The following is an 11,447-nucleotide window of genomic DNA, read 5'->3' on the forward strand; positions in this document are numbered from 1 at the left end:
AACAGAGATATAGATCAATGGAACAGAACAGAGGCATTGGTGGCAACACAACGTATCTACAACCATACAATCTTTGATAAACCTGACAAAAACAAGCAATGGGGAAAGGATTCCATTTAATAAATGGTGTTGGGAAAACTGGCTAGCCATATGTAGAAAGCGGAAAGTGGACCCCTTCCTGACACCTTACACTAAAATTAACTCCAGATGGATTAAAGACTTAACCATAAGACCTGGCACCATAAAAACCCTAGAAGAAAATCTAGGCAAAACCATCCAAGATATAGGAGTAGGCAAGGACTTCATGACCAAAACACCAAAAGCATTGGCAACAAAAGCCAAAATATACAAATGAGACCTAACCAAACTCCACAGCTTCTGCACAGCAAAAGAAACAGTCACTAGAGTGAATCGGCAACCAACAGAATGGGAAAAATTATTGCAGTTTACCCGTCTGAGAAAGTGCTGATATCCAGAATTTACAAAGAACTCAAACAGATTTACAGGAAAAAAACAAACAAGCCCATTCAAAAATGGGCAAAGGATATGAACAGATACTTTACAAAAGAAGACATACACGAGGCCAACAAACATATGAAAAAATGCTCATCGTCACTGATCATCAGAGAGATGCAAACCAAAACCACATTGAGATACCATCTCACGCCAGTTGGAATGGTGATCATTAAAAAATCTGGAGACAACAGATGCTGGAGAGGATGTGGAAAAATAGGAACACTTTTACACTGTTGGTGGGAGTGTAAATTAGTTCAACCATTGTGGAAGACAGTGTGGCGATTCCTCAAGGATCTAGAAATAGAAATTCCATTTGACCCAGCAATCCCATTACTGGGTATATATCCAAAGGACTATAAATCGTTCTACTATAAGGACACATGCACAGGAATGTTCATTGCAGCACTGTTTACAATAGCAAAGACCTGGAACCAACCCAAATGCCCATTGATGACAGACTGGATTGGGAAAATGTGGCACATATACACCATGGAATATTATGCAGCAATCAAAAATGATGAGTTTGTGTCATTTGTAGGGACATGGATGAATCTGGAGAACATCATTCTTAACAAACTGACACAAGAACAGAAAATGAAATACCACATATTCTCACTCATAGGCGGGTGATGAACAATGAGAACACATGGACACAGGGAAGGGAGTACTAAATACTGGGGTCTATTGGGGGGAATAGGGGAGGGACAGTGCGGGGGGAGCTGGGGAAGGATAGCCTGGGGAGAAATGCCAAATGTGGGTGAAGGGGAGGAAGGCAGTAAAACACACTGCCATGTGTGTACCTATGCAACTGTCTTGCATGTTCTGCACATGTACCCCAAAACCTAAAATGCAATATAAATAAATAAATAAATGAATCATTTATTTTTTTTCAGCTTTCCCTCCATTCCACCTCTTTATTCCTTCCCTTCTAGGCAGCCCCCTCCAGCAATTGCTTGCTTATCTAATTATTCTCTTGCTTAAGAAATTTCAGAGGCTAATCTTGAATAAACGAAGTATGGAGCTGTAATTTCAGAATCCTCCCACTTAAGGCTGAGTCATGAGCCGACCTCCAGATGGTTGATTATCCAAGACAGCTATCACAACAAGACACACAGACTGTGCACCCTGTATCATTACAACGTGTTGCCCATGCCAAATCTCCCTTTAAAAATCCTCTGGTAGGCCGGGCACAGTGGCTCAAGCCTGTAATCCCAGCACTTTGGGAGGTTGAGGTGGGTTGATCACGAAGTCAAGAGATTGAGACCATCTGATCAACAATGTGAAACCCTGTCTCTACTAAAAATACAAAATATTAGCTGGGCATGGTGGTGTGTGCCTATAATCCCAGCTATTCAGGTGGCTGAGGCAGGAGAATTGCCTGAACCCCGGAGGCAGAGGTTGCGGTGAGCCAAGATTGGGCCATTGCACTCCAGCCTGGGTAACAAGAGCGAAACTCTGTCTAAAAAAAAAAAAAAAAAAACCTATGGTAAATTTTAAAATTACGATGGTACTCGCCATCTTCTTACTTTTGTGGAGGAAAAGCAGGAGTAAACCTACTTTTCCTCCCACCAACCCTCATTTCCTTTCTCTAGCTTTCACGTGGTGAGCAGCCAGACTTGGGTCAAATTATGTATGTAAAATTTCAGTTGTCAAAGCAAGAGTCACTGTTTTATTTACTAAGAAAAATGATTGCAGGATGATAATGTCTGCTCATCTCTGTAGATATCTCTGAGCCTTCTTTGTTTATGTTTTCTTCAGTAGCCGTATACCCCCCTATGGGATTAACATTCTTTTGTGAATTATAGTAATGGAATTACTACTTTAAAACTTATTCAGCAGACTAAGTCATTTTCTGCTGTGAAATAACGTTTAATTTTTTTATATAATTTATTAAACATTCCTGAAAATAGTTGGCAATGGGCATTAACAACTTTTGGTTCAATATTGTATGAGTTATATTTATTCCAATAGCATGTAAATTACCTGAGGCTAAGGAACCTTAGCACTTGTTGTTACCTACTTGGAGATATTTTTGTATTTTCGTTACTCTCAAAGGGGTTATAGAGCCAGATATAAGATTAAGGAATGGATTATATTGACTCTGCTTCAGAAGAGGCAACTTGATTTCTTCATATTCCCTTTTCAATCTTCTGCTACCTGCTTATAATTTATTTTTCTAGTTATCTTTAACTTAAAAGAAATAAATAACAAACATCTACACTGTTAGAATCAATTACTTTTATTTTTTTAATTCTCCTTCAATTACCTACCACTTTCAATTCTTACATTATACCATTTAGCGAGTGGATAAAATACAACAGAAAGACTCATTTGATTATTAATTCACTCTAACAACTAGAGGATTGAAATGAAGCTCCTGATATCGAGATGGAATTTGAAATATAAAATAATGACATGTATGCCTAGGGCATATTTCAGCCTCACAGATCAATTCTAAAGAGCCCAATTCCTTTCAGGATCTTTGTTCAGAGAGATCCAAGTATTTGTTAGTTATCCTTTTTCAGGATAGCCTAAACCTACTTTTATCAAAAAGACTATTAGTAGGTAGAATTAAAAGTATCTAAAAAGATAAACAACACTTTTGTTTGAGGTTTATTCATACACCATGATTCACATCATAATTGGATTTTCTGAAACTCATGCTCTTGGCCTCTCCAACGTGGACGAATGGGGAAAAGGGCCTTGGTGTGTTGCGGCGGATGTTACAGCTCAAATGGAACTCATGGACCCAAAGAGAGTGCAGTAGTGTGGTTCATCAGACAGAGTGAAAGGACAGCTTCCACGCAATGGAAGGGGACCCAGAGGGGGTGCTGCTGCAAACTTGGGCGGCTGGAGATTATACCCCTGAGTTATTCCCTTCCCTTTCTTGTTCTCGTCCAATGAGAGGGTTTTTTCAAACTCTCTCTGGATCAGTTGATCTTTGAATCCTTTACTGGATTGGTTACTGTTTTAAAACCCTGAGTCACTGAGCCTCCCTCCGCCTATAGGAGCCAGAGGAGGGAAAAGTCCTGCCTGGGAACAAAGCCCCTAGCTGATACTGGAAGTTCCTCTAACACAGTCCCTCAACATTCAACATGAAGGAAGGCCCCCACAAAAAATTAGGTTCCTGCTCTTTTACAGAGACTGGAAGATAGTTGATAAGTCAGGGCCTTGAGTCAGGAAAAAGCCAACCTAAAGTTTGTTCAAGCTGAGGAAAAGATTAAGGCCATCTTGGTCAGCTGGTAACAATTCTCTATGTTTCTAGTATAGGAAATTGTTGGGATATAATACAGTGTGTAAATATGATGGCAATGAATGTTCAAATCCATGGTCTCTTTATATACTCTCTTTAGCAGAAGTGATTTTGGAATCAGATTATGCATAACTGCAAGACCCAGTAAGATCAAAGACATTGGAATCTGGAATTATTTGATTGATTGATTTTTTAGGAGTAAAGGAAATACAATCAGTTAAGAAGCTATTATTTGAGCTTTCTTTTCTAAAATAAACTTCCAGGCTGTCCTGAGGCCAGTTGTTTAAAATATCTACTTCAAGGGTCTTATGAAATGAAAAAAAAAAAGTTATATGACCCTGAGGCACAGTAATGTCTATAGTCATCAAAGAAAAAAACTACAGTTGTTTTCTAGATATTCTACTTTCTACTGCAGAAAATTATATAAATTGTATTTAGCAGCATTTCTTTCTAAGAATTGAATCATAAAAGTAGTTTAAAGAAGTTAAAAAATGTATAATCTGAACATTTTTCTTAAGTAAACTTTTGCCATATTATTTTAAAGGAAAAATCATAATTCTGGTGTGTATCTGTTGAAAGTAGAAGCTAAGTGACTTTCTAGTTCTATTTTATCTTACTTGTACCTCTTTACAAATATTTTCACTTCCTGTAGGAGACAGTAGGAGGACTGCAGTGAGGCCTCTCAACAAACCAAACCATCATTAGAAATCATGCTAATTATACAGATTAAAAAGGTCAGGAAGGCTTGGTTGCACCAGAACTGAGAAGAAAGGGGAAGAATCATGTTCCTACACATGAGCAGAGGACTTTGCAATCTTTTGCCTTAGTATTTCAAGTTTGAAGGGTCTTCGTTTTTTATTCCTGAGTAAGCTATTTCGCCTAGGAAGAAAATCGTGATCTTAAAATATAACGCTTTAAGTTTCTCCAGTAACTTCCTGGAGTCATCTTGTCTGTTACCCTACATTTACACAAAGGAGTATTCTTATATTCTTGAATAATATTTTTTCCAAGATCTGCAGAAATTTTGTTTTTTATTCTAAGAAGATTTAAGATCAGATATTGTTTTTATTTATTATATGTGCTCGGACAAGTCACTTAACCTACCCAAATTTCAGTTTTCTTAAATATAAAAGAGATAATAATTATTAGTATTAACAGAGTTGTTGAGGCTATTAGTAAGATAATGTATGTGAATGTGCCATGTAAGTTGTAAAACAGAAATCAAGTATATAAAGAATAATTAACGTGATTTGTTTACTTAGGATAAAGGTGTTTTTTTCAGGGTTACATATTTTTCCATTAAGTCTTGATGTAGAATAAAGTTTTTTATCCCAATTTAATTCCTCCAGAGCCTTGAAGCGCACTTTTTGGAAGGCTATTCCAATGTTAACTTCTCTGCTGGGAAATAGAAATACATAGAACTAAAACATAAATATTCTAGGCTTTTGAATTTACTTCCCTCTTAGTCACTTGATTTATGTTAAATATTTTAAATCTTTTGCTTTTTCCTAAACTTCCCCTTTATCTTCAACTCCTCTTTGGAACGACCATCTCAGAAATTACAAGTACTTTTCTACTTCCTTTTTCCACTCCTAGATCGTGTTTGGGGTGTGTGTGTGTGTGTGTGTGTGTGTGTGCGTAGTAGGGGGGGATTATGAAGATAATTGTTTTCAAAGGACAATACCTAAGGGAAAAATGGAGATGTAAAAAAACAACATTATATCCCCTAAGTTGATTATCATAAAATTCAGCAGACTTTCAATAAATTGTCAAGATCTTATGACTAAAATGATTATTTATTAAATAATACAAAGTATTTTTTAGAAGGCTGAATCCTTTCTCCCTTCTAATTTCTAACAGTTGAAAGGCATAATGATGCAAAAGGAAGCCTCATTTTCTGGCTTGACTTTTGGATACTCAACTTATTGTCCCTTTTTGACTCTTAAATATCATGCCTTGTAACACTATATTATTAAAGAGAGGTGGATTTAAAATCATAGCCATTTAAAGCTAAATATCGGAGATGATTTAATGTCAACTTTTATTTTATAGATAAACAAATGTCTTAGTCTATTCCTGCTGCTCTAACAAAATATCTTAGGCTGGGTAATTTATAAATCTAAGACATTTATTTCTGACGGTTCTGGAGGCTGGGAATTCCAAGATCAAGGTGCTGAAATTCAGTGTTGCTGCGTCCTACATGGAGGAAAAGATGGAAAGATCAAAAGGGGTGAATGTTGTGTCCTCAGATAGCAGAAAATATGAAAGGGCAAAAGAGGAGGGAGCAGCTCTCTGAAGCCCCTTCTATAAGGGGCATTAATCCTATTCACTATGACAGAGTTCTCATGACTTAATCACATCTCAGAGGCCCCATTTTCCAATACTGTCACCTTGGTGATCAGGTTTCAGCTTATGAATTGTGAAGGTATACATACAAACATATCTTCTTTATTGTGGTTTTCTTTTTGTGTTTTGCTTGGTTGTCTTTGCAGATATTTTGATTTTCACAAATTTAAGTTTTGTGTCAACCTTGTGTTGAGCCAGTCTATCACCAACCTTTTTCTAATAGCATGTGCTCATTTCATGTCTATGGCAGTATTTTTTAAGAAGAAAGTATTTTTAAATTAAGGATGTACTTTTATTTTAGACATATTGCTATTGTCCACAATATACTACAGTATAATGTAAACATAACTTTTATATGCACTGGGAGATCAAAAAAATGTTTTAACTCATTTTGTTGCAATATTTCCCTTATTGCTGTAGTCTGGAACCAAAATATCTCTGAGGTATGCCTGCACATTCAAACTACAGCACAAAATGACCACAAACTCTGGTTTGTGTAGCAGAGTCCATGTTTAGACCTGTTATCCTGATTTAATTGTTAGTAGCAGCCTTGTTTATTCTCACAGTTTTCCTGGTTTGTATGAAAAAGGACAAGGTCATTTTGTATGCATGGAAATACTTTATCTCTTGGTCACTGCAATTCATGAACGATTTTTAAACACAGATGGAAAGGCCAAATCCCACTAAATAATGTAGACAAATTCTCTTACAATGTTGACTATCTTTTATCTAAAAGCAACTAAAATATTTTCAATTTACCTCCTTTTACACTAATGTGTATTAGTCTTTTAGCATGATATAATGACAACCTCAAACTCTGTGTATGGTTTTTTTTTTTAATATAAGTAAATAAAGTTCAGCTGCTTGGGATTAGGGGCAACATAATTACTTTCACCATGAAGAAATCAATCGGAAGTCAGACAAACTTCACTAGACTCTTTCACTTACCCAGAAATATGCCAGCTGCAAAATATTTGCTGCCTGCTATTTAGCCCTGGGTAGTAGAAGAAAATCATGCAGTTAATGGTAAATTATGTGCTACTGAAAAGAATTGGTACTGAATTCATGTCCTGTACCTTTAGTTTGAAGGGCTTGAACTTGAAGATGGCCTACTGTCCGGGGACCCTCTGGACATGGGGCCTAAGTCTGAATAAAGCCCCATTGTTTCTCTATTTACTTGCTATGCATCAGGCATTGGGCAATCTGTCATGCATCTGCTCCATTCAGGCTTTGACTAATGATGTGGGAGGATCACAAAGTCTAATCTGACACAATGGCTATGTAAATGTCATATGGGTCCCTTGTACATTTGCCCAAGGGCTCTTTGATGGGGCACATTTCAAAAACGATAAAGGTTATAGCACCTGGTGAAGGATTTATGCCATGCAGTCTTACTGGCCATGATTTAGTTTTGTAGCAGACATTCCATTTTAAATTTAGGAATTAAATTATTTAGCATAGCTAGTTTTATTGGGTACTATAGAATATATGAGGAAGAATAAGGGATAAGGTTTCTGTGCCTCATTGATTTTGTTAAATGAAAATAATAAATTCTTATGTATTTTTCTTTGATGTAATTCTGATAAAGGAGATATTAAATATACATTAATCAAAAATTGTTTTTGCTTTAGAATGGCCCATGAGGTTTATAATCAAATAACATTGTCGGCTAATCATTAATATAATCCAACACTATGAAATTCTAATTCTAGAAATCAAATATAAAATTCTTAGATTTAATATTTAAATAATTTATAGAACATTCTAATATCAATGAAGACCCACATATATACAAAAATATATATTATTATTCTCAAACCAATACACAGAATAATTACTATCGCCAAACCAATATGTGAACACATTTTTTGGAATAAGAAAGTTATTTTCACCTAATAAACATGAATAAAACACTTAAAGAGACCCTTAAGATATCATCATGTATTAAAATTGTTCCTCATCCTCTAAGGTTGCAGTTCTTATCCTTAGCCCATTAGAATTACCAGGACTACTTTTATGCAATGCCAATGCTTGAACCTTACTTTTTTTTCATGGTAGGTAGGAATTTATTTCTACAGTTGGAAGAAAGCATCATCAAAGCTCATTTTTGAAAGATGCAAGATACAGTTCAATTTAAAGATAAAATGCTCATAAGAAAGCAAGGCTGAAAGAATGTTAAGAAGCATGTTAACCACAACCTTAGGAATGCAATTATTGGACTGGGGGTCTCTCTAGACTCATCACATAAGTTATTAGAGGTGAATTAATACATAATTAACATCATTAGTATTGGTTGCTGAAAGATGCTGAAATTTGTATATCTGAAGATAGGAAGTTCTAGGAATAGCAGTTTGAATTTTGTAAAAACTACTCGTGCTGTCCAAGTTCATCTACTAAAGTAACCAAGCATCCCAGTTAGGCGGGGCTTGAGGGTTTCTCAGGAAGTGGGATTTTCAGTGCAAATATCAGAGGATACCTGGTTACTTGAGACTGTAGGAAAGGAGAGAAGGAAATTGCCAAATGTCACTGTAATGTACAAGTGTATTCACATCTTTCCCCTAAAAATTCAAGGTAAATGACCATCCAAATTGATAGCTTTGATTTACAACCCAGGAAGTGCATTATATTTGGGATATGTTTTGGCCATATTCCCCCACCCCTATTCTCTTGGTAAAGCACTCTGATTCTGTCACTGTTTTTTGTTTGTTGTCTACATGTCTAATAGCACTGAATTGTTTCTGTGAACGGACTTTGAAATAGGTTCCAATATATTTTATTCTCTACCCTCATTTGTCTTTGTCTACTTTTATTCAGATTGTTCTTCTTCCATTTCATACTGTGGCTATTTTTATGTGCTGATTCATTTCCCATTTAATTTATGTTTTCTGTTTAGTTTTTCAATATGGACGTCTTTAATATGAAATATTTCAGTCACATAAAAATATGTAAAATATAATGCTAAAAGCAACGGGGTATCCACTGCCAAGGATAAATAAAAAGGTTGAGATGAAGTCAAAGCCCCCACCTCAATTGACTATCTTTTCCACCCTCCAGAGCCAAAGACTAGCCTGCATTTGGTGTTTATCTTTACAAGAAATCTTTACGTTTTTACTACAGATGTATATATCTATCAAGAGTAGATTATATTATTGGGCATAATTTTAATATTTATATAAGTAAAGTCTTATGACATGTATTATTCTGTAATGTAAATTTACCAGTGTTGTGTGTGCAAGATGTAATTAGTATGTAATTATACTAAATACATGGAACTCTATTTCAGGGTCTAATAGTATCTAATTTCACAAGTAAACTGTAATGTATCCATTCTTCTACTGATTGAAATTGGTTTCCTTTTTTCACTATTTAAAATAACGTTCCTATGTTATATAGATATAAACATACACATATAAATACAAAATACATATACGCACATATATGTATTGTAGATATATATACACACACATATAGATACATATAGTATATATACACATACACTCATGTAACTACACACACATGTATGTATGATGTATGATACATATCTGCACACACATCCATATATGCACATATACACATATGCACACATCCTATATGTATTGTGTATAATACATATATACACATACACACATATATACATATATACACATGTAATACACACACATATGCACACACATTATAGGTATGATACCTGTATATATGTATATTTTTGTGGACACATGTGAGGATGTTACTAAAGAGCATACCTAGGAGGAGATGCTTGGTCATGAGGGATGTGCACCAAACTTTATGATATAATGTGAAGACTAGTGGGTACAAAAATTTATATAGCCACCAGCACAATATGAAAGTCCACATTGCCAATATATTTGCCAATACCTTACATTTCAAACTTTCCCACTTTTTTTTTCAATCTATGTGTGAGAACTCTTTTTTTTTTTTTTTTTTTTTTTGAGACAGAGTCTTACTCTGTTGCCAAGGCTGGAGTGCAGTGGCACGATTTTGGCTTACTGAAACTTCCGCCTCCCAGATTCAAGCAATTCTCCTGCCTCAACCTCCTGAGAAGCTGAGATTACAGGCATATGCCACCACACCTGGCTTATTTTTGTATTTTAGTAGAGATGGGGTTTCACCATGTTGGCCAGGCTGGTCTCAAACTCCTGACCTCATGATCTGACCATCTCAGCCTCTCAAAGTGCTGAAATTACAAGAGTGAGCTACCGCACCCAGCTGAGAAGAACATATCTTGTTATGGTATTTATCTTTATTTCTCTTAGTATTAGTGTGGTTGAACAGCTTTTATTGCACTTTTGGCTATGTGGTTTTTCTCTTATGTGAATCATCTATAAAGATACTGTGTCTATTTATTTGAGGACTATTTATCTTTTACTTATTGATTTATAAGTGATTTTATATGATATAGATACTAAATTTTTGTCAGTTCTATGGTTTGCTAATATGTACACATTCTCTCAGTTTGTGGTCTGTCTTAGCACTCTGATGGCAAGAAGTTTAAGCTTTTTAATGTAATCACATTTGTCAGTATTTTTATATGGTTTATAATTTTTAAATTGTTAAAGACATATATGTATTCCGTATATTTCCTTCTAAATATTTTAAAGTGATTTTCTAAATTTAAGTCTTTGGCTTATCCTGAAATGATTGTTATGAACGGTGTGAGGGAGTGCTATGGGTTGAAGTATGACTCCCCTAAACTCACATGCTTAAATTCTAACCCTTAGTTGGTCATAATGTATCTTTATTTGGAAATAAGCTCTTTACAGAAGTATTCATGTTAAAATAAATATATTATAAAATAAATAGATTAGGACCCCAATCCTATATGATTTATGTCCTTATAAAAATAAAAATTTGAAGACAGATGCAGCATACAGGGAGAATGTCATGTGATGATGAAAGCAGAGATCAGGGTGATGCCCCTACAAGACCTGGAATGCGAAAAATTGCAGGGAAAGCAGCAAAAGCTAGGAGGCAACGAAGAGATTCTCATACACACAGAAAGAACCAACCCGGAGGGCACCTTAATGTTGTACTTCTAACCTCCAAAAGTGTGAGACAACGCATTTCTTGTTGTTTAAGCCACTCAGTTTTTAACCCTTTGTTACAGCAGTACTGCAGACTAGAATGAGAATAATTTATTTACTTTTCAGTATCGTTAATCAACTGCCCCCATTATCACAGTACTAGACCATTTTCATGCTGCTTATAAAGACATACCCAAGACTGGCCAATTTACAAAAGAATGAGGTTTATTGAACTTTCATTTCCACATGGCTGGGGAGGATGCACAGTCATGGCGGAAGGCAAAGAGAAG

This window comes from Callithrix jacchus, chromosome 1, assembly GCF_049354715.1.
Source record: "Callithrix jacchus isolate 240 chromosome 1, calJac240_pri, whole genome shotgun sequence".
In the NCBI taxonomy this organism is placed as follows: Eukaryota; Metazoa; Chordata; class Mammalia; order Primates; family Cebidae; genus Callithrix; species Callithrix jacchus.